Below are 25,789 nucleotides of genomic sequence, written 5' to 3'. Positions count from 1 at the left end.
TTTGACAAACTGTATTTTCCAGCAACACATTATTGTACAGATATTAACAATCACTTCCCTCAAAGCTCTGACTGATAACTGTAGAGAAATATAATTGTCAGTGTCCTTGACCTACAGAATACTGCTGGATAGTAAATTTATAAAAGTTATGTCAAGATAAAAATCTAGCTATACTATGGGCAGAATCTTCAGTATGCCGCATCACCCTAGCATGTTGTACTCTGCACAGCTGAAGTTGGCAAAGAGGGGATGTGATATATTCTGACAAGTTGGGACAACAGTAACCTTTTTCTGAAGAAAAAGATGAAGACTTGACAAGGAGAAACATCTCATTCATCATGGTAGAGCACAGTGGCACAGGTGCAAGAAGCCAGACAAGACTGAATTGACACCCATTTCCAATATGAGAGACCTGGGAGCAGTTATCACTCATTGACACCAATTTGTTTCTGCTCAAAATACAAACTGTTGATGTCCATTCACATAAAGAAATAAAAATTTTGTTTTTTGTTCCTTTACTTTTGCTTTCCTGAATAAAAGTAAGGTTTGGAAAGTTTTCCAGAATGTAAAAAGCCCTACACTGAATAATGTTACACTGGATAATAGTAGCAAACCCTTAGACACAGTTCAAAGATGGAAAGACACTTACGATAGGTAATATGTGTAGCTTGAACCCTAAATAGAGAGAACTCCTGAAAAATGTTACAAGGGACAGAGAGGGAAACCCTCTGTAAAACTCAACAAAATTGACACGAAGTCAGTTTCAAGTAAAAATTCAGCCCTATGATATTCCTCTATCAGATCTGAATAACTGACCAACAATATCATGTGTGAAGATTAGATTACTTACAGTGTGGAAACAGGCCCTTCGGCCCAACAAATCCACACCGACCCGCTGAAGCGCAACCCACCCAGACCCACTACCCTACATTTACCCCTTCAACTAACACTACGGGCAATTTAGCATGGCCAATTCACCTAACCTGCGCAGACACTGGGAGAATGTGCAAACTCTACACAGTCAGTCGCCTGAGGCAGCAATTGAACCCGGAACTCTGGCGCTGTGAGGCAGCAGTGCTAACCATTGTGCCACCGTGCCGCCCACTGTGAAGAATGAGCATTTACAGAAAACACCAGATAACTGCTGTCATCCACTGAACCAGAACTCCAATATGAGTCCACTTCACAAAGGAAGAAAAAAGTAAATAAGAGCACAAAATAAATTACAGCACATCTTTCAGTAGTATCTGATAAACCATTGCTTGTTAAAAACAGAATACATTGCAGGTTTTGTCCAAAACAAGCAAAGACATGCAACATGGTCAGAGCTCTGAGCTACACCATTGGCAATCTGCCAGATTAGGCTACAGTAATAGAAAAACAGGCATAAAATCAAATATGTTAATCTCTAGTGGTTAGAAATGGGCAACCACTCTGTTTCAATTAATGAAGTTAGGTGTTGCTTTATGAATAAATTGAATAGTACCTGAAGGCAATAAAATGTCTGGACAACCTTTTTCCAAACAGTGCTCTAGAAGGGTTTCACAATGTTCAATGTGCTCCTGTAACTGAAATGTAAAACATTCTGTTCTTGTGATGGTCAATGTTATTTTGACCAATAATGACAAAGAAACATGTAAACTTTTTACTATACATTCAATACGATTACATCTTTCCAAAGCGAGGCAGCTGATTCAACAATTAAGCTATGTTTACCAAAAAGTAGGGCAAATCGAAGAATAAAATAATTAATATAATCAAGGAAAATGTATATTGTTACCTTTGTAAACTTCATGATACTATTTGTCAGTTAATCGCATCACCTCTTAACTGAATGATTCACAATAAACGAAGTGAAAACCAGAATTGTTGACTCATATTTACCAAATTTAATTGCTGGAAATTGACCTCATTACTCCTCCTACTTTCCAGCTCTAATTCTCAGCAGTTTATGTTAGTGTGAAATAAGCTAAGCAGAAATGTTGCATTATTCTCTAACAAATACATGAAAATAGTTGGAATTCTGTTCCCTATTTCTTCAATTCAGATGCCAAATGCTTGGCTTTGGTGGGAAGCAAGACTGTAAAGGAAGGTGGAGGGGGGAACTCCCTTTCTTGTTCGCCATCCTCTGCTCACCCTGTCCCAGACCTTCTCATAACCAAACCTTTTGTGAGTTACATGCAGTGGGTCAAATGTCAAAATTAACAGCAGAGCACCTTATAAATTTATGGTTGAATTTTTATAACTCTGCCTTTTAGAAGTTGGCCAAATAGAGCTCAAAAATTGCTGGCAACAAATAACTGTCCAGTTGACACCATAGCATTACTCAGCTAGCCCTAATGCTGGACACCATAGTAGGGCCTGGAGGGAGGTAGAAATCCATTGAAAATAGAAAACAAAGTTCCAGGACGTTGCCAAGAACTCCACTGTCATTTTTGCATTGAATAAAATGGAACTTGTCCTTTGTACCTTTTGAGCAGCATCAAATAATGCCCAAGTTATGATCATGTTGCACAGCTACCTGATGAAGGACCATGCTCTGAAAGCTAGTGCTTCCAAATAAACCTGCCCAAATTAAAGAAGATAGTAATTCTTTAGTTCAACCAGGAAGAAATTCTCCAGCTGCCACTGAGTAGCCTTAATGAAAGCAGTTTCATCACATCCCTTTGACCCTAACCCTCCACTCCATCTATGTCCATATATTGTCCATGTCCCTTGGAATTCCTTCCTCACTTACTATCCAAAGGCTGGCATCATGCACGGGGGAGCCTGACCATCCACTGTAGCCCATTATCCTGAAGGCTCTGGCAATGGATCTGGCCTCCCACCGTTATACTGTTAAAAATCACACAATGCCAGTTAAAGTCCAACAAGTTTATTTGGAAGCACTAGTTTTCCAGATGCCTTTTAAATGTTGCAATTGTACTAGCCTCCACCACTTCCTCATGGCAGCTCATTCCATACAAATACCACACTCTGCGTGAAAAAGGTTGCCTCTTAGGTCTCTTTTATATCTTTCACCTCTCACCCTAAACCTATGCCCTCCAGTTCTGGACTCCTCCCACCCCCAGGAAGAGACTTTGTCTATTTACCCTATCTATGCTGCTCATGATATTATAAACCTCTATAAGGTCACCCCTCAGCCTCCAACACTCCAGGGAAAACAGGCCCAGCCTATTCAATCTCTCCCTACAGTTCAAATCCTCCAACCCTGGTAACATACTTGTAAATCTTTTCTGAACCCTTTCAAGTTTCACAACACCCTTCCGATAGGAAGGAGAGCAGAATTGCACGCAATATTCCAACAGTGGCCTAACCAATGTCCTGTACGTTATACTCTGACCAATAAAGGAAAGCATACCAAACACCTTCTTCACTATCCTATCTCCCTGTGACTCCACTTTCAAGGAGCTATGAACCTGCACTCCAAGGTCTCTTTATTCAGCAACACTCCCTAGGACCTTACCATTAAGTATATAAGTCCTGCTAAGATTTGTTTTCCCAAAATGCAGCACCTTGCATTTATCTAAATTATACTCCATGTGCCACTTCCCAGCCCATTGGCCTATTTGATCAAGATCCCCGTTGTAATCTGAGGTAACCTTCTTCACTGTCCACTACACCTTGGTGTCATCAACAAACTTACTAACTATTACTCTTATGATCACTTCCAAATCATTATCCAATTATCCAAATACCAGTTATCCCGAAATAGGATTATCCGAAGGAAATCTCGAGGTCCTGATGGAAAGACTACATCAAAGACGTGTTTCCAACAGTGATCGTGTCTTTTGTTTACAGTGATGAAACAGGCACCGTCTCCAAATGACTGACCTCCCACCCTCTCTCTCTCCCCACACTTTCCCTGGAGTTCTACAGAAGGGTGTACTCTAACCTCCCCTCCGCCCCTGCATCCCAGGAATAAGCTCTCCATCATTGACAAGTACAGGGCAAACGTGGAACCTGTCAAAAGTTTGCAGTAAAAAGTTGCGTGTGTGCCTGTGGCTGTGTCTGTACCCCACAAAAGCAGCTGCTGCAACAGCAACAGTCTTGTTGGTGTACAGTCCAGCTGTGATGTAAAGCGGTGGGCTGTGTTGGAGGCGGGGGCTTGCACATTTTGTGTTGGGATGCAAAGGATGGGGTTGTACTGGGTTTGGGGGTAGGTTGGGAGAGAGGGGCAGGGTTGGACTGGGTTTGGGGTGGAGGGCGGGTTTGGACCGGGTTGGGGGGCAGGTTTGGACCAGGTTGGGGGTGGTGAGGTGGGGTCTTGCATGCTGTGTGCTGCTGCTAGTCTCCTGAACGGAGAGCAGACTTTAAAATTCCGAGCCCCAGAGGAAAAGCACTCAATCGATTTTCCGAATAATTGATTATCCGAACGAAATAGTGCCCGCCCATCTCGTTCGGATAATCAAGTTCTCCATGTATTCCATGAGATCTAACCTTGCTAATCAGTCTCCCATGGGGAACCTTGTCAAATGCCTTACTGAAGTCCATATAGGTCATATCTACTGCTCTGCCTTCATCAATCCTCTTTGTTACTTCCTCAAAAAACTCAATCAAGTTTTTGGGACATGATTTCCCACACATAAAGCCATGTTCACTATCCGTAATCAGTCCTAGCCTTTCCAAATACATGCCTGTCCCTCAGGATTCCCTCCAACAACTTGCCCACCACTGACGTCAAGCTCACTGGTCTATAGTTCCCTGGCTTGTCCTTACCATCTTTCTTAAACAGAGGCACCATGTTAGCCAACCTCCAGTATTCGGGCACTTCACCTACGACTATCCATGATACAAATATCTCAGTAAGAGGCCCAGCAATCACTTCCCTAGCTTCCCACAGAGTTCTAAGGTACACCTGACCAGGTCCTGGGGATTTATCCACTTTATGTATTTCAAGACATCCAGCACTTTCCTCCTCTGTAATATGGATATTTTTCAAGATGTCACAACTCAGCACTAAAACCTGCATTTAAACAATATGCTGCCAAAAGAAAATTTATGTCTTAGTTATAAAATTGTTCCACTGCTTTTGCACACCATGTGTATTATTTTGATTAATGTCAGCCAGAGTTAGAAGTAAAAGGACAAGTCCACTCACAGTTGCTGAAACATGTCCCATTTTCAATTGCAGTACTTCATTGCTTTTCCTTCACAGAACACAAAAACATTTGATGCACCAGGGTAGATTTTCTAAATGTTTCATTGGATTTCAGCAGTAAAGTGGATATAACCAACTGGAAAATATTCTGCTAGATGCCTGACAATCTTTCACTATCCGATGAAATACCACGAATTTTATAGAATGAATAAACAACTGTCAGTTTGGGTGGCCACAAGTACCTGAAAACAAAATTTAATAATGACCATGTTTATAATTTTCCTTCATCACTGCAAATTGCTAATTCTACAAACTACTCAGCTAAGCTGGCATCCAAAAGTCAAGTTTAAAAACCTAATGAAGCCACATTTTTTTCCTTAAGTCCAAGTGAGTTATTTAACTATGTTAGAAGTATTAATTCCATACTCAAAACCCATCGGGTGGCTCCTGTGAAAAAAATGTCAAGCACTTATTTTAAAATCTAACCGAAGGATGAATCAATCTCAAAATGTTGCATAATTCAAATGCATCATCAGAAGATTACTAATTAGTTCCACAAAACACCCCCAGTCGATTACAAATCAAACAGATTCTCAAACTTCACTGAAAAGGCAAATACCAACCACAAAAGCAGCAGTGGAGCTGCAACTGACCTTATGACTCTAGATAGGCAAGACCTTATATAGAAGCTGAATTGTAATTTTTTTAAAAAATCTGATCAAAGACCTGAAATCTTAATTCCACTTTGATGTCCACAATTCTTAACCGGCCTTCTGAATGCTTCTATTATTTACAGTTTTGAGTTCAAATTTTCAGCATTTGCAGTCTTTTACAGTGTGATATAATTCAACGAGCTCACAAACAACTTTTGGAGATGGAAATGTAGCATCCCTCTCTGATCTGGTGGGTGCACACTTCTCCTTAATCTCAGTTGTACAGTCACTCCAAAAAGTTGGCCAATACCAATAATCCCTCAAATTTCTTTTCTTGCCTTTTTATTCCAATGAATAATGCCTTTGTTTTTACACATCTGCAGGCACATAGACATGCTGCAAATTAAAGGCAGTAGCAGGTCAGCAGCTTATACTATATCTTCTTAAAATGCACAGTTGCTTTGCATACAGTTCAGAGACAGCAATGATTAGTTATCGCATTGTCAACACAACTTAAGTTGGGCAAAAAACGTACTCTTGTCAACATCACCCATGTCCCAAAAAAAGTAAAGAAACCTCGTCTTCTTGTGTTGGACATAGTTTGTGAGGATGGTAAGGGCCAACAAAAATAATATATGACAAGGTGCATCACTATCATCAAGAGAGAACGCCAAAAGTAGGAGTAGGGAGTAGGGGTGTGTGGAATGTGCAGTCAAGTGGGAAAAAGCTAATGTTTCTTGGAACACACAACAGATTTCACACTTTGGCATTCCTTAGGGCCACTCATACATAAAACATATTACAGTTCACCATTCACAAGGTGTTCCCATCAGAACCAGGGCACGCTGGAAAACACTCAGGCCAAGCTGCATCTGTGAAGAGAAACAGTTAATACTCAAATCAATGACCCTTCATTACAGCTGATGTTGACTTAGCCTCCATTAACATTGTGCTTGCCTTCACTGTATCCCACTTAAATGATCACTACATTTTATTTAACTTCACAGAATTAAAAACTGTAAGTTTAAATTGAGGGCAGCAGGAAAACACCACCATGTTATGTTAAGCTGTAGAGTCCAGGTCTCATGTCCTTTTAGTGGCTTATTTTCTGTGAATTTATCAGGAAAGTCAAATTACGTTCAACTGTACTTGCAGAACTAAATGAAAACAGCCTCCTTCAGAAAGAAATGCCTAGGATCCCATGGACATAGGATCATTCTGAAAATTTAAAATGACAAAAGATCTACTGTTTACACAGATGGAGCTTTTGTCTTCCCTGAAATTCTTCTTGAAAGCACCCCTTATAGTCAGTTGCACAACATGAAAATGTTTACATTTTTCCCACAGGCATCAACAAAAGCAGCTAACAAATTGCACCAGTTTGAAATAATACAATGCACTGTGAACCAATTCTAATAGCTTGGTCATAATTGTTGGTACAACAGGTGCTTTGTATGGAAATGTTAGGTGAATGATATACTGTACATATAGATTTTATATTAACAAGAGAGATGTTGGCTCCTGTTATAATACAAGTTCAATCTTAGTTATGCAATTATTGAAACTGTTCACTCACTGTTGGCAATTTCCATAATTGGTTCCTTTTGTTGATAATGCAGAATGTACCTGGCCTAATGTTAATATTGAGCAGGGACAGGTTATAGGCTTTAAGTGGAATTTTGCAAATAGTAACTTTGTTGTTTTGAAGCATTAGACCTAATTGAAGTCTGAAGAATTATTTGAATCCACATCATCTTGAAGCTCTGCCTTAGTTTCCAAAATTCAAGGACAGCTCAAGCAATGGTAGAACTGTTTATTCCATCCAGAAACATACTTCCTGATCTCCTGTGGTACTCCTAATCACTTGTGCCAGATCTGTATAGCAATTCTCAAGGTAAATCTGTTCTTACTTGGCTAGACCATTAAAAACCACACCTCAACTACTGAATGTGGGTATTTTCTAATCAACCTGTTCAGGAATGTTATTACTCACCTCTGGAGCAGGTGGAACTTGAACCCAGTCCTCCTGGCTCAGAGGTAGGGCCAGTACCACTGCATCCCAAGAGCCTGACTAACTACTGGATGTTTTGAAATGCTTCAGACAAATGCAACCTGAGGTCAATTAGATACTAACTGTTGGTTATCACTACCTTGGTAATTGCTTGTAAATTAGATGTATGGTGATCAGACCATTCAAGTTTAATTGAAAATACTTTCTTATAGGAGCAAGTACATGTATTTTGTTGTGATTTGATGTTTCATGAATATGATTATTAAGCTAATTAGACAGAGCTTGAATTCACACTTTGCACATGTCACATCTTCAAACGAAGATTCTTATTATAGGTGCTAACTGATCTCCTGTGTCTTTATTATGATTGTGATTTTTCAGTTCTAAAAATGCAGGATAAGAAAACAGCCTAAAGAAATTTTTGAAATTTATCAAGAACAGTACAACAAGATGACACAATCTTTGCGCTCATATACATGCACACTACACCACAAATAGGACAGAATCTATATGCAGTGAGGCTGACAGAGAAGCTTCTGATCACACCAAGAAAGCTCCCAAATGAAAATCAAAGAGCAATCATTAGACAGCAATTTAAACCATAACATTGCAACAACTTCTTCATTAATAAATTTACTCAAAACTATCATTAAATATTTAAACATAACAAAATAATCAGATTAGTATTAGACCCAGACTAAATCATTGTTTCACATCTTATTCAGGAGAATCTTGCTTTCCATTAAATCTCTTCATTAAATGCACATTTTGCACTTTTTACTGCGTGGGAAAGTGATAATTGAATTCAAGTTTGAGAAGAAAATGTTTTAGTCCTGACATGTTATGCTCTTATGAATATACCCTTGTGATGCCAGAGCATGTTTATAGGAGATGCACATTTTAATCCCCATCAACAAGGTATAAATGTCAGTTCCATACTTAGAGTCATAGAGTCATAGAGAAGTACAGCATGGAAACAGACCCTTCGGTCCAACCTGTCCATGCTGACCAGATATCCCAACCCAATCTAGTCCCACCTGCCAACACCTGGCCCATATCCCTCCAAACCCTTCCTATTCATATACCCATCCAAATGCCTCTTAAATGTTGCAATTGTACCAGCCTCCACCACATCCTCTTTCAGCTCATTCCATACACGTATCATCCTCTACGTGAAAAAGTTGCCCCTTAGGTCTCTTTTATATCTTTCCCCTCTCACCCTAAACCTATGCCCTCTAGTTCTGGACTCAACCCCAGGGAAAAGACTTTGTTTATTTATCCTATCCATGCCCCTCATAATTTTGTAAACCTCTATAAGGTCATCCCTCAGCCTCCGATGCTCCAGAGAAAACAGGCCCACCCTGTTCAGCATGTCCCTATAGCTAAAATCCTCCAACCCTGGCAACATCCTTGTAAGTCTTTTCTGAATCCTTTCAAATTTCACATCTTTCTGATAGGAAGGAGAACAGAATTGCACGCAATATTCCAACAGTCCTGTACTGCTGCAACATGACCTCCCAATTCCTGTACTCAATACTCTGACCAATAAAGGAAAGCATACCAAATGCTGCCTTCACTGTCCTATCTACCTGTGACTCCACTTTCAAGGAGCTATGAACCTGCACTCCAAGGTCACTTTGTTCAGCAACACTCCCTAGGTCCTTACCATTAAGTGTATAAGTCCTGCTAAGATTTGCTTTCCCAAATGCAGCACCTCATATTTATCTGAATTAAACTCTATCTGCCACTTCTCAGCCCATCTGGTCCAGATCCTGTTGTAATATGAGGTAACCCTCTTCGCTGTCCACTACACCTCCAATTTTGGTGTCATCTGAAAACTTATTAACTGTACCTCTTATGCCCGCATCCAAATCATTTATGTAAATGACAAAAAGTAGAAAACCCAGCACCGATCCTTGTGGCACTCCACTGGTCACAGGCCTCTAGTCTGAGCAGAAAGTGGTACTTTCCATAAGCTCCAAAAGAAGTAGGGTTAGGAAGTTCACTTTGAGTTCAAGAAAATTATGTTTAAACAAGAGAGTTAAGCAGAATGGTTCAACTTCCTCTTTCTTGTAGTGTTTTACAACTTAATGCAAAAATGTTGTGAAAACCTTTTGCTCATAATAAAATGTTTATTGAATATTGCCATAATGACCTGAAGTTAGATACTGTATATAAATTTCATTGATAAACAAAATTGCTGAGAAAGGGAAACACAAGAAACTATCTGCAATAAGACCTTTATCCTGAAACTTTCTGTCACTTCTATTTTGAACAACTGCACACGGATATGAAATTGCATATTTTCCCTAAAAGTGGTGGTAAACTAGTTCTATGAAGGAATCCATTTGCTCTGATGAAAGTTAGCAAGAACTTGTCTGAATTACAGTTAAATCTAATTCCAGGAATTTGGGCCTCCAGTGCAGGACTGAGGTGCTGTCCTTTGGATGAAACTTTACTGAAACATTATTCAGAGGGCCTGTTGTCCCCTCAAAAGAAACTAAAAGATTTCACAAAACTAGAAGATCAAGGGCACAATCCCTCATGCCTTGGACACCAGTCATCTCTGAATCAACATTGTAACAGAATATTTTTATCAGTATTACATTGTGGTTCATGGGAAATGCCTGTGCAAGAATCTACTTCTGCAGCCAATTTATGCATTACCATTTACAACTCATTTTCTAGCACTTATGGACAGTCCTTTAAAATGGGCATCTTTTGTAACTAGAAAACTGAACAATAATCTCAAAAAACAAACTCATATTTGAATCAAGTCCTTGCCTACTTGAAAACTGAAAAACCTTTAAAAACTGTGGATGCTGTAAATCAGAAACAAAGACAAAGGTTGTTGAAAAAGCTCAACAGGTCTGACAGCATCTGTGAAAAGAAATCAAAGCTAATGTTTTGGATGCAGTGACCCTTCCTCAAACTGATGGTAGCTTGGAAAATGTCAATTTATATGCAGAAGATAGGGTAGGGGCGAACGGGGTTAAGGAATAAATTACAGGTGAAGATAGAATCCAAAGTGAGAGAAGTAAATTTGAACAGACAAAGGCGTGCATAACAATCTTGCTGGAAGGGTGAATAATGGCAGACTATACATGTTATCACATTGTCTGCCCATTACATACAATCTATTGTTAGCCACTAACAGTCTCCATTACGGCTATTCCCTTTCCCAGCCAGATCATTTGTCTTCCCAACTGCTCTTTTCTCTCTTTGGGTTCTATCCCTACCTATTATTTGTTCCTTACTCCCTTCGCCCACCCTATCTTCTGCATGTAAACTGACATTTCATAGCTACCATTAGTTCTGAGGAAGGGTCACCAGACTTGAAACATTAACTTTGATTTCTCTTCACAGATGCTGCCAGACCTGCTGAGCTTTTCCATCACGTTCTGTCTTTGTCTTTGCCTATTTGAGTAGGGTGGTTCCATCTGCTCCATTTACTGCCCAAATAAAAGCAAAAGTATGCAATAATCCAGCACAATGAACATAATCATTAATGAAGTGACGGAAGGATCATCGACAGTACAATCAAGTGGCATTTACTCAACATCTTTTAACAACTGCATCTTTCAACTCCTGGGCTTGACAGTTTTGTTGCTTCTTTGATTTTCTGAATATCAAATAACTCCTTTCAGGTTTCTAACCAAACACTTCTGATTTGGAATCTCCAAAATAAAACATTTACAACAAGGTAACCTATGTTTTAACGGTTCATAGATCTAACTTCCACCAGGACTGCTGCAGGACCTTTGCAAACTGAAAAACAAAAGCTTTTCAAAGATTTATGGGTTTCTCCCCAAGCAATAAAAAACTCTAATCCTTCACAACAGAAAACAATCTAACACTCCTCTGTTTGCTCATAAAACTCTCCAAATACAAACAAGTCTTCATTATCACACGAACAACTTCTTCTCTCATACTAGTTTTAAAGAAAAAACGTGGCTCCAGAAATATTGGCAAATTCATCACTCAAATTTCTTATACATATAAAATCCGCAAGCCACGAGTTAAAACTCCAAACACTCTCTTACAAATCACACATCTTACATCAAACCTTGCAAAATAAACTGAAGGGTACTGTCTCACTACAGCACAAGGCTATGGTAAATTTGGGGCATTTGGATGCTCCTGTTGATCAATACTACACAGAACTTTGGCAATGGTTTGAAAGCAGGACAGCTTTCTCTTCATTCAGCATTTGAGCTGTGTGACACAAAGGACCTGAGGAGTAATGAGAGAAGAAACTGCAGTTGTACTATCAACCATCTCCTCGATCTAAACACATGTTAAATACCCACAAAACATTTTTTCAATTGTTCTTTACTGAACAAATACAAAAAGAATCAGACATGCTTACATTCACATTTCTGCTTGAAAATCACAATGGTGCAATCAGAGAAAAAGCCAAGAAAAAGCCACAGCCTTAACCTTGATTTATTGTGAAATATTGAGTGGTCAGAAGGGTTTAGTCAACAAATATCTTATTGCAACTTTCAGCCACAGTGGCATGCAAGCCGTGCAGTTACAGATCGAGAGATAACAAGTAAATAAGATGAATTGTTCTTTCTTTTCTCCTGCAGTGCTTACTGCTACTCGGAAAAAAGAAAAATCTTTGAAAACATCAAGACATGAACATTTTACTGAAAAAGTACAGCCTTTTGGAGGAACGTAACCCTTTAAGTACAAAAAATATATAAAATATTGCTGATTAACCACCTACAATTATTCACGGTGGCTCAGTGGTTAGCACTGCAGCCTCACAGTGTCAGGGACCCGGGTTCGAATCCAGCCTTGGGTGACTGTGTGGAGACTGCACATTCTCCCCGTGTCTGCATGGGTTTCCTCCGGATGCTCCGGTTTCCTCCCACAGTCCAAAGGTGTGCAGGTCAGGTGGATTGGCCATACTAAGTTGCCCATAGTGTTAGGTGCATTAGTCAGAGGGAAATAGGTCTGGGTGGGTTTCTCTTCGGTGGGTTGGTGTGGACTTGTTGGGCCGAAGGGCCTGTTTCCACACTGTAGGGAATCTAATCTAAAAAGATATACATTCTGTTCCAATCAAGGTATCACACTTCTTCAAATAGATTTTCTTTCCTTGTACATTCAATTATTTCTAGCATTCTCCAAAATTCCGCCTTAAAGTCTGCTCAGAACCCAGATGCTCAGTCACACTAGCTGGAAGCAAAATACTAACTGCGGCATGTGTAGCTTCAACACCTACATTACCCCTCTTCCTTAAATAGCAACACTCAAGCTTTTCCTGCATCTTCCATGTGACAATTCAATATCAAGCTGTCGGTCATCCAAACTGTCTTCAAGCTCATCAACGCAGAAAAAAAACCAATACATCTTATGCCAGCATCTCTGTGGATCGTTTATCAATTCATCAGCTTCAAAAACTACATTTTCCAGCTAAATCCTGGTACTGTACAGCACAAGTCATGCTAATCCTTTATTTGGTCTTCCTATCTGCTATCTGCTTTGTCTCTAAGATCATACTTTGTCATCTCCATTGTACCACCTCCCTGGATTCCTACCTCTTTCACAACTCCTAGAAATCTTAATCCATACCTTTAACACCTCACAACCTGAATTTTTCAATGGTCTCATCATTAGCTTCTCCTGCTTCACCCTCACAAACATCTATGAATCTAACTCTGATAGCCTACTTTTAATCCCACCAAAACAAAAAGTCTTGCCCCTGTACCTTGTGACTTTGGGTACAAATTCCAAAATCCTCAGGCTCAATTTAATTCACTCATTCCCAAGTTTAGTCATTCCTCTCTAAATATATAGCCCTCTTCATGTTCTCCACTTTTGATTACTTATTTCCACTTGGAGATTTCAATCAGAGGCTGATTAGTCATGTTGGCTATATACCTTCACTGACACAGTTTCAAAATGCAGGAAGGATCTATGGTCAGAAAACCTAAACACGTGGGTTTCACTGAAACCAAGGAGAATGGCTGGAGGAGTCATGGGCACAGCGTGCAGGTGTAGTGTGTTCACAGGGTAAACCTCTAGATTAAGGGTATGTAATGATCTGCCAGAGGAAGTGGTGGAGGCTAGCACAACTGCAACATTTAAAAGGCATTTGGATGGGTATTTGAATAGGAAGGGTTTGGAGGGATATGGGCCAGGTGCTGGCAGGTGGGACTAAATTGGGTTGGGATATCTGGTCGGCATGGACGGGTTGGACCGAAGGGTCTGTTTCCATGCTGTAAATCTCTATGACTCTATGATGGTGGGTAGCCAAGGGAAATCAAAACACCTCTGCTCCTTCAGGCAGATAAGCAGAACTGGGAAGGGTCTGTAAGAGGCAGTTACCATCCGGAGATCCTTTTCACCACCTTCTGTCTGATAAGTTTTCCAAAGCCCAGAAAACACAAACAATATGTACTAAAAAAGTAAAGTGGCTTCTTTTAAAGGTTTGAACAAACCTTTCATTCAACCAAGCTCTCCTATTTTCCTTACATCCCTTATCACTTCATTTTATGACTTCCCTTCTTGCCTTTATAAATTCCCAAACAAACCATTTGTTTGACCATATCTTTGGAAACCTATGAAATTGTCTCCTCAAACTTTCAAGTGATTAAAGAGTTACATTTGAACTTGAGTTACTATTGTGATAAATGTTACCAGAGAAATAAGTTTTTAAAATATTACAAATTGTAACAGCTGATAATTCCTTAAGTGAATGTAAATGGTGGAAAAAGATTCCAAGTCTCAAGGTTACAATTTGTTGTTAAATGTGGCTTTTACAGAAAAAGTTTAATAATGTTACAGGTTGGAGCACAATTATTTGTTAGTGACTACATTGCTTATACCAAGCTGCAACAAATTCCTGTTAGGGATATATTTTTAAAGGTAATTTGCATGGTTTTGCATTTGGAGCAAACAGGGGGGGGAAGTATCAGATAAGGAGTACTTATGGAGGTATGGTTTTCTGAAGTCCAGGAACATATATATCATGGGATAAAAACTAAAGCACTGTTAAAAGTAAGGCACAAAATCTCTTTAATAAATTTCCACAACTAACCTACCTCCTGAGCAAAATCTTTGCAACGTTTTTTTGTTGAGCCATCCAAACCTTGATGCATGGTGTCTTAAAACATATGACTTTTGCATGGCTTACACAGTAATGCCTGGGTTGCCACCATTCATCTTAGAGGGAACACTTCTCTTGATGGGAGACTGGTCTAAAACTCAGCCTATATTAAAACCAAAAAAGTGGATAGATCCAAGTCAGGATGAATTGCTATTTCTGACTTAATTCTTCTAAATGGGTGAGGTTGGAGGTTAGATGTTCAATAGTTGAAAGAAATCTTTCCTCATTGTGCCATAAATCTTTACATAAATTGCTTAAAATCCATTCCCCTGGGTTATGACTGCTCTGATCAGGTGAATGAGTCACCTTTATCCTCTCTATGCAGGCCTCTTAAAATTTTATATCTCTCACTTAGCTCACACCTCAATTTCCTCTATCCCATGAAAAATAATCCCAGCCTATCTATTCTTCCTCAAAGATGAAATATTCTAGTACTGAAAACATCCTCATAAATCTCCTGTGCACCTTCCCTTGTGCAATGATACATTTCCTGCAATATAGGGAACAGTATAGTACGCATAAGGCAAATCACTGTCTGGTGTTCGACCACATGCCTCTGTTCATATGTTCTATATCTCAGCAACCAAATGGAAGCATTCTGTTTGCTGTCTTATTCACCTCATTAATATGTTGCCTTTAAGAATCTATGGATATATACTCTGAGGTCCCTCTGTTCCTGCAGCAATCTCTCATTTAATGTCTATTGCCTTGTCACCATCTCCCAAAGTGAATTCTCAAGCTTGTCTGGATTGAATTCAATTTTCTATTTTTCTACCTAACTAATTAGGCTTATCTTCCTGCATCTAAAGTTTTCTTCCTAGTTTTTAACCACATAAACAACTTTTTCATCATCTGAAAGCTTCTTTACCATGACCCCTACATTTGATTCTAAATTATGACAAACTATGGGAAATGTATTTAATCTTTTCAATTTTCTGATAATATACAGGCAAAATTATTTTTGGTGGCTAACAAAAGATTGACTGTTATATGTTTAGACATTTGTTAAGTATTGCTTTCAGAATGAGCAAAAGACCCCACATCCTGAACAAGTGGATAATTCAAGGTGGTATGGGCAGCACACTTCAGTTTATGATTATACTTCCCAAGTGTAGCCCTCTAAAACAATCTGAAAAGCTGAGAGAGAAAGGAAAAAAACTGATAATGGTAAGATTAAGATGAAAGCTCAACTTGCTCATAACTATTCTTATCACAGTCATTACCTGAAAGATATATGCAGTATATAGCCTATCCCTATTGTTCCATATCACAATTCCAGTTAGATAATTACATTTTACTACCTAATGACATAAAGTAGGTAATCATTATACTTGTGTACTAAGCAAAATTGCAAGTTTGGAACAAGTGGTATACCTTACCATATTATGTTATCAACACTGTCACAATTTTTGATATTGAAATTTATGCTAACAGTACATTATATCTGTGAAAAATTTACTGAAACAATTAGTCACTTCACAATAAACAGACAGTAAACCAATCTGGTATATCACAACAATGCTTACATACTTTGAAGTAAATTGCACATATAATGTCTAATATAGTGAGGCCCTGAACTTTTGCTCTATTCATTTCGATCATTTGGGAGCCATGGGCAAGGTCAGTATTTATTTCCCATTGTTAACTATTCTTGAGAAGGTGATAGTGAGCCACTGCAGTACAGACAGTGAATGGGCTGGTAGGAAAGTGGTAATGTTATAGCCATGAAATAACATCCAAGTCTGAATGCTGTGCAAGCAGAAAGGCAACATGGGGTTGATGGTGTTCCTATGAAACCAGCTTTTGTCCCTGCAGGCCATGCTGTTGATGAAACTTTGTACTACATCCTGGGCAAAGCACTAAGCTAAAAAGACTTTCTTTCATGGAGATACAACTGAAGAACAATTCAAATCCTTCCCACTCTTATGCTCTGCACAGTAGTAGACAGTCCAGGAGCAGATCACCTCGTATCATTTTATTCAGAATTTGTTCACTGAATTTGGCCCTGGTAACCTGATCATAAATTAACTATTCAAATTAGCAAACTGCATTCAGAATGGACACTTGTAATTGTTAAAATGCCAAATTACGGCATTGGGAATGATCATAAGAACATGAAGACAGGAATACCATCAATTATTTTGGGATTGTATGCAAAATAGTTGTTGAATGAGCTCGTGTTATGTATCAATAACCAAGTAGTACACAGGTCAATCAAAATTAAGACAAGATTTTAGTTTGATCCACCAATATATTGTGAATTGTTAACACACATGGTTAATAATATTGTATCATGAAATAATCTATATTTGAGTTGTTGCACTCTCATACAAAGAAACATTAAAAACATTGCATTTTGTGTTGCAACAATGGTGTACTTTACCCTTTCACAATGCAATGAAATACACTGTAGTGTCAAAGATCTATACAACTGAGAGATAAACAAGTGTGAAAACCAATGCAGTGGTCCATGTAGAAAGAAATGCTAAAAGCCAGCTGCCCAGACAAGGGGAGAATTAAAAGCAGATAAAACATGATTGAGTTTCATTGATTGTGCCAGCTACCCACTCATTCTGCAGCAGTTAGTTTATGGGAATTTCAAAAATGAGGCAGAACCTTTAGAAAATAAAAATGGCTATCTTATTCTCAAGAGGTAGTGTACTGTACATTAAAAAAATATAAAACATCACCATCCAAAGTCAGTTTCTCTGGTTATACACAATTAATCCCATCTGAAGCTGAGGGAATGAAATGTAGGTGTATAATGGCTTTACAAGCAAGACTATGATTCAATTTTACTACTTCTCTAGAAATGTTGTACTTTGTCATGAAATGTTGCAATAATTGATGTAGGGAAGAACTGACACAGTCAAAAGGAGCAAATTAAAACAGCAACCATGGCTACACAATCAAATTGAAATCTATAAATGGGAATGCATTGCTTTACTGCTGGATTTTTCATGACATTGAGAGCTTCTTTAAAAATGGTTTCTGATTTCACTTTGGAATATTAAAGTGAAAATTGCAATGTACATTTTCTACATGAAACAGCCATTTATCAGGCAGACTGGCTCGCCCCAGGCTGTCATTTTTAAAAGGAGTCTTGTAAAGCCACTTTACATAATAAATACAAATAATCAATGACTTTAGTTAACAATATTTTATTTATCCATTCCAAGTGCCTCTAATTTACTATTTTGTTTTAAGTCTTAGTCTAAAATGGAAGTGACTTTCCCAACAAGTTCCTGCAATTACACAGGGTCTTTGAGAGATCACTGTAGCAAAGGGATTCTGTGTTCAGTTTGATCTCATTTTCTGTGAAAGTAAGTTCTGGTTATGAAGGGAGTGCAATAAAGGCATATCAGACTGGTTCTTTGAATGGCAGGACTGACATATGAAGACAGAATGGATCATTTCAGACTATATTCACTTGAGAGAGGATGAGGGGGCAAATCTCATTAACTTATAAATTTTAACAGGTCTAGACCAGGTAAACACAAGGAGGATGTTCTTGATAACCATGGAGTACAGAACCAGAGGTAACCGACTAAGGATATAAGGTTAGCCATCTAGGACTGAGAAAAGGAAAAAAATTCTTCACAGAGAGAGTGGGGCCTGTGGAATTCCCTCCCACAGAAAGGAGGAGTTAAATATAGCTCTTACAGCTAAAGGGATCAAAGGGTATGGGGAGAAAGTGAGAATAGGGTATTGAATTGGGTGATCAGCCATGGTCATGTTGAATGGTGGAGCAGGCTTGATGGGCTAAATAGCCTTCAACTGGTCCTATTTTCTAATTTCTATGTGTACATTAGCCCAGTTTCTGCAAAGGTAATGTCACAAAAACTATCAACTTCAGCCGTCAAATGGACATCAGCGTCTGGCATCTAAACATGTGCAGTTAAATGTAGAAATCACTTAATTTAACGAAGTCCCATTAATAGTCTCATTGTAGAAATCCTTAAATAGTTACACCTGACTCGGTGAGATGTGATCAGGCTTTTAGAAATGAATGAGATTCATAATTTCTCACCAGCCCTGAAACAATTAGTTTCTATTTGCAGAATATCAAACATCTCTATTATATAATAACATTTTTATTACATTTTTTTAGAATTGAGATTTCAGTTTTTCTATTAATTGTATGTGGATGCATCAATCTTCATTTTGTTTATTCATTCGTAGGATGTGTTGCTGCTGGATGGCCAACATTTATTGCCTGCCCCTGAGAAGGTGGTGGTGAGCTGATTTCTTGAACCACTGCAGTTCAGATGCAGTATGTTGGCCAACAATGCTCCTTATGGAGGGAGTTCCAGAATTTTGACCCAGCGATAAAAAAGGAATGTTGATACATTTCCAAGTCAAGAGGATAAGTCACTTGGAAGGGAATTTATAGATGGTAATTTGCCCATGTATCTGCTGCCCTTGCCCTACAAGATGGAAGTGGTAGTAGGTGGGGAAGGTACTGTTTAAGAATCTTTGGTGAATTTCTGCAGTGCATCTTACAGATAGTACACACTGCTGCTACTGAGTGTCAGTGGTGGAGGGAGTGGATGCTTGCAAATGTGGTGCTCATCAAGTGGGTACATTTATCCATGATGGTGTCAAGCTCTAAGTGTTGTTCGAACTGCACTCAACTGAGCAAATGGCAAGAATTCCAACACACTCCTGACTTGTGCCTTGTAGATGATAGGCATGCTTTGAGGAGTTCGGAGGTGAGCTACCCTCTGTAGTGTTCCTAGCTTCTGAAATGTTCTGATTGCCATTGTATTTGTATGGTGATTCAGTTCAGTTTCTGGTTAATGATAACCCCAAAGATGTTGATAGTGGAGGATTCAGTGATGGTAATGTCAAGGGGCAAGGGTTAGGTTGTCTCTTATTGGAAATGGTCACTTGTGTGGCACAAACATTACTTGCCACTTGTCAGCCCAAGTTAGATATTGTCCAGATTTTGTTGCATTTGAACTTGGACTGCTTCAATATGTGAGCTGTTGTGAATGGAGCTAGGCATTGTGCATTATCAGCGAACATCCCCAGTTCTGACTCAATGATGAAGAGAAGGTTATTGATGAACCAGTTCGAGATGGCTTCGACTTATCCTGAGGAATTCTTGCAGAGATGTCCTGAAGCTCAGATGACTGACCAACAATCACAACCATCTTCCTACGTGCCAGAGTTCACTTTCTGATACCTATTGATTCCAGTTTTGTGAGGGCTCCTTCAATATCATATTCAGTTGAACGTGGCCTTGATGTTAAGGGTTGTCACTCTTACCTTGCCTCTGGAATTCAGTTCTTTAGACCATGTTGTAATGAGGCTGTAATGAGGTCAGCAGCTGATTGGACCTGGCGAAACCCAAACTATGCAACACTGAGCAGGTTATTATTAAGCAGGTGCTGCTTCATACCACTGTTGATGATACTTCCCTTCACTTTGCCTTTAAAATGATTCAAAAGTGAAGACTAATTAGTGCTTTTAAATCCCTGGTTTGTTGTGCAAAGCTTCTTTTATTGGACTGGCCACTTAACTTGCTTGATAATACCACTGTTGTTGGAGTCCACTTGAACAGTCTTCAAACTAAAATTTACACTATAAAAAGAGAAATCTATACCACTGAGGTCTTTATGGGTAACTGCAAAATGCAGATCATTGTACATAGATCCTTGTCACTATGGACACAAGACTTCTTTCATTATGCTTACTATTCCTGCAGAGTTTTAATCAATGGGACACGTTCAGCGCAAAGAACACGAGAGAAATTTTGATAGCTGATTGATAAGAATACATATATGACACCATGTGCCTCAGTTCATCGTCACTCCAACAATTGTTCAGCAGAAATAAAATTATTTCTTCTACCACCAGAAGCAAATGATAGCAACCCAGCAGACAAAGAGGAACTGAATGCAAACTTTACAGAATGACTATCAAGGAATGGAAGAAAAATTTTATTAGGGGATATTTTGTTATATTGATGAGTAATTTGAAAAGGAACTTTTCCACTAACCTAGAATGGCTTTGCAAAAGTATTCACGGAACATGTTATTTGCCTACTCACTTTCATTTCTCCAAGTACACTGACAGCAAACTGAACAGCTCTCCAAGATGATGAAATTTTCTCCAGAATCTGGCAAAATAACACAATGCTTGCTTACTACATGACAGGGTGGAGAAGGAAGCTGTTTCAGCCAAATTACAGAAAAGGAAGAGAAAGAAGCTACATGCTTTTATGCACACAGTACTGCAGATATACTCACATCAGGAGTTAGTCACTTAGCGATGTTGCTTTAAAGAATTCTTAAGTTTTACTGCTAATTTACTGTTACATTACATCAAAATACAAAAAATCATTTCTACTTGATAAAAATGGCATTAACAAACATTAAAAATTTGATAAGGAGAAAAATAGTAACTGTTAAGCCATTCCATTACCAATTGGCCAGGAATTCAGGACTACATCTCTTCAATTCCCACTACCTACTCTCCCACCTCACCCCAACCCACCCATTGTCTCCTTTAACCACCTTGGAGAGGCAAAGTGACCAATATATTAATAAATGCAGAAGACAGAGCACTTAGAATCATCAAATGGCTTACAGAGCAGAAGTCCCCACACTGCCCATTATATAGGTGCTGTCGCTGTGAAAGCTGGGGTGTCAGTTTGCTTAGTAGGCTGCATGGCTGGTTTGTGGTGCAGAGTGATGCCATTGGCAATTCCTGCTCTAGTTGACATTAACATAAAGGTCTTGTCTTCTCAACCTTGCCCCTGGCCTGAGGTGTATTGAGGTTAAACTCATTGGTTGCACCTTTCTTGTTCTCTCTCTTTCTCTCTCTCTCTCACATATAAGAGAGCAGCCCAATTACTGTCTGTGAATATGGCTACTTTATCTCTGTGAGATCAAATTACCTTGTGCCGCAATTTTTCCCCAAAGTTCTACAAGTTTTCTCCTTCTCAGATAGTGATCTATTTCTCTTTTGAAGGCCACAGTTGAATCTACATCCAACACATTCCATATCCTAATTATCCGGTGCATATAAAAAGCTTTTCTTCATATTACCTTTGATTTAACATGATTGGGGAAAGCAGCAATATAATTTGATTTTTGATCTTTCCACCTATTAAAGTTCCTCCTCATGCACCCTTGTTGAGAACCTTCATGTTTTCCAGCACTTCTAGCAAATCCCCTTTCAACTTCTGCAAAGAGAATTGCTCCAGCCTCTCCAATCTATGAAATTATCCCTGAAACTACTCTCATGTACCCTTTCTGCACTGTCATATACATCCTCAACTACGTCTCACAGATCTAGATACAATATTCTAGTCGAGACTGAACCAATATCTTAAGCAGGTTAATTTCGTTCCTTAAATACAGTATGCTCTTATTTATAAAGACCAAGTTCCTATATGGTTTTTACTTTAATTTTAATTTGCTCTGCCACTGGAAACGATTTGTGTTCACATACCACCAGGTCCTTCTGCTCCTGCACCCTCTTTAGAATTTTACCCTTTTAATTTGTATCACTTGTGTTTGTTCTTCCTGAAAAAAAAACTCCACAGAGGCTGAATCCTGTCACCAAGTCACCCTGCATTTACATGCTGAAACGCTTTGACTCTGGCTTTGACTCATCACAGTCAGCAGCCAGACTGTCAGACTGCCTGGCATTCCTCGTTTACCTGTCAGTCAAGGCTCCCTGATTGAACCAAGGTAACAGCCCCAATCAGTGACTGCATTACAATTGTTACACTTCCCACCAAAATAAATTGCTCCACAGTTTACTCCACTGAATCTCATCTGCAACTTGTCTGCTAATTCCAACAATCCATCTGTGATTAATACCAATCTTCACAACACTTTCAAGTTTTATATCATGCTCAAATATTGAAATCATACTCAATATGCTGAAGTCCAGGTCATTAATACTGATAAGGGACAACGGCAGTCCTCATTACTGACCCCCATGGCACTCCTCCGCTGATTTTCTTATAGTCAAAATCAAATCAAGCTTTCTTCAATGTTATGTTTGATGTCAGTCCATTGTATTAATGTCAATTTTGCTCTATGAGCTCCAGCTTTGCTTAAAAGTGCCGCATAACAGATTGGAATCATGTGCCTTTTGGAAATCCATGCCCACCAATGAAAAGTATTACTGTCATCTGCCCTAAGTCACCGTAACAGAAAACTCTTTGTTTCCAAAGTAACAATTAATTTTTGTCCACAAATATCATTACCAAAAGCTTCCCTATTATAAATGTCAAGCTGAGTTGTGACACCCCAATATCTATGAAGAACTGAAAAATTATGGTCGGTACAGCTACAATCTGCGCTTTTGCTTCCCTTACTAGTCTCAGGTGTATCCCATCCTGGGCTGTGACATATCTATTTTACAGCCAGCCTCCTTAATGCCTCCTTCTAACCTATTTTAACTTCATGCAGAGTATTAACTTAGTCACTCACACATATCCTCTGTATAAATGATCCAAAGCTAGGTAATTCAGTAGTAGAAAATCTATATTCACTTGTTAATGACATGCCAAATGGATAGCATGTTAAATGCGTAATAAGCTTTCTTTGTGGAGTTAAGAAAGGTCCATTAATTGGCTTATGCTAATACATAAATAAACTTTCTTTTCCTCTCCAGCATGAAATATTGCATAATTCAGACTTCTGATATTGTGGTGAGTAATGTTTACCTCCATTTCTTTGCTTCTCATATTCATGTCCACCTTTCCCATGAATCCATGAATGAATCTCTCTAATCAGGTTCTCCAATGAGCCACAATATAGAAATGGCCATTGTTAAAGTCACAAATTACATGCTTTATCGCTGTGATCCTGATAAATGCTCACCTCTCAACCTGTGTGCAGCTTTGAATTAAGTAGACCACACTACTCTTCTCCAATGCCTCTTCTGTGTTGTCCAGTTGGATAGAACTGCCCTGTTCAATTCTTATTTCACTAAATGCAGTCAGACAAAAACATCTTAACAATAAAGAATTAAAAAAAACTCACAAGACAGTTTCCTCTGTGGGACAATCTCGAATTAGGTCTCAATGATTAGAAATAAAAGATACCTTCTATTTAGGATTGGTTTGGAGGAGCCAGTGTTGAACTGTGGGCAAAGTTAAAAATCACACAAAATCAGGTTAGTCCAACAAATTTATTTGGAAGCACTAACCGTCGAGGCACTGCCTCTTCATCAGGTGGTTGTAGAACATGACCATATGACACAGAATTTATAGCCAAAGGGTTACAGTGTCATGTTCTGTGTGCACGTGCAAGAGGAACTGTGTGTGGTTTATACACACACATCCAATGTCTCTTCTGCACGCGCACACATATGAGTTTATGGGGTAAATTTGTATTTGCAGAATTACATTTTATTTTGTCCAAAAACTGCATAAATCCATTTAAGGTTCTGTAAGCCCACTTTCGGAATAGAATTGACTCAACATTGGTACAGACTTTACCTTCACACATTAATGCATTGTCTGAGCTGAGCTGACACCTATTATTAGATAAGCCGATGGCACCTTGAGAATGTAATTCTGGGATTTACATATTAAAGAACCAAAACCACCATATCCCATTCTAAAAGATGAAAGACTTAATCTTAATTTGTTCAAGAACTATAACCTGGTGATTTTTAACGAAAGTTGTTTAATATATCATTACAACTCCATGACACTGTAACCCTTTTGCTATAGATTCTGTGACATATGGTCATGTTCCATAACCACCTGATGAAGAGGCAGCACCTTGAAAGCTAGTGTTTCCAAATAAACCTGTTGGACCATAACCTGGTGTTGTGTAATTTTTAACCTCTGTTTAGGACAGACATGAAAAGAAATGTGTTTCTCAGAGTGAGTTGAGTGTCTGTGGAACTCTCTTCCCCAAAAGGTGGGGAAATAGAGTCCATAAGTACTCTTTACACTGGAGTTCGATTCTTGATATACATTGGGGTGAAAGGTGAGAGGGCAGGCAGAATTGTAATCATGAAGGTAAAAACAATGACTGCAGATGCTGAAAACCAAATACTGGATTAGTGGTGCTAGAAGAGCACAGCAGTTCAGGCAGCATCCGACGAGCAGCGAAATCGACGTTTCGGGCAAAAGCCCTTCATCAGGAATAAAGGCAGTGAGCCTGAAGCGTGGAGAGATAAGCTAGAGGAGGGTGGGGGTGGGGAGAGAGTAGCATAGAGTACAATGGGTGAGTGGGGGAGGAGATGAAGGTGATAGGTCAAGGAGGAGAGAGTGGAGTGGATAGGCGGAAAAGAAGATAGGCAGGTCGGACAAGTCCGGACAAGTCAAGGAGACAGTTACTGAGCTGGAAGTTTGAAACTAGGATGAGGTGGGGAAAGGGGAAATGAGGAAGCTGTTGAAGTCCACATTGATGCCCTGGGGTTGAAGTGTTCCGAGGCGGAAGATGAGGCGTTCTTCCTCCAGGCGTCTGGTGGTGAGGGAGCAGCGGTGAAGGAGGCCCAGGACCTCCATGTCCTCGGCAGAGTGGGAGGGGGAGTTGAAATGTTGGGCCTGGGGCGGTTTGGTTGATTGGTGCGGGTGTCTCGGAGATGTTCCCTAAAGCGCTCTGCTAGGAGGCGCCCAGTCTCCCCAATGTAGAGGAGACCACATCGGGAGCAACGGATACAATAAATGATATTGGTGGATGTGCAGGTGAAACTTTGATGGATGTGGAAGGCTCCTTTAGGGCCTTGGATAGAGGTGAGGGAGGAGGTGTGGGCACAGGTTTTACAGTTCCTGTGGTGGCAGGGGAAAGTGCCAGAATGGGAGGGTGGGTCGTAGGGGGGTGTGGACCTGACCAGGTAGTCACGGAGGGAACGGTCTTTGCGGAAGGCGGAAAGGGATGGAGAGGGAAATATATCCCTGGTGGTGGGGTCTTTTTGGAGGTGGC

The 25,789-nt window shown here is 39.4% G+C and overlaps 1 protein-coding gene across 3 annotated transcripts in view; it reads right to left on the bottom strand.

Annotated features, from left to right (window-relative positions):
- LOC140483843 (microphthalmia-associated transcription factor-like) overlaps window positions 1-25,789 on the bottom strand; it is a 293,041-nt gene that overhangs the window by 214,607 nt on the left and 52,645 nt on the right. The window contains exon 2 of one of the 3 annotated variants that reach the window (XM_072582542.1): window positions 20,938-21,006. The exons of the other annotated variants lie outside the window; for them this stretch is intronic. The gene's annotated coding sequence lies outside the window, so the exon portion shown is untranslated. The remainder of the gene's footprint in view (window positions 1-20,937; window positions 21,007-25,789) is intronic. 3 annotated transcript variants of the gene reach the window in all.

This window comes from Chiloscyllium punctatum, chromosome 12, assembly GCF_047496795.1.
Source record: "Chiloscyllium punctatum isolate Juve2018m chromosome 12, sChiPun1.3, whole genome shotgun sequence".
In the NCBI taxonomy this organism is placed as follows: Eukaryota; Metazoa; Chordata; class Chondrichthyes; order Orectolobiformes; family Hemiscylliidae; genus Chiloscyllium; species Chiloscyllium punctatum.
The sequence above is the reverse complement of the archived record's forward strand: the minus strand, read 5'-3'. Positions and strand labels throughout refer to the sequence as shown.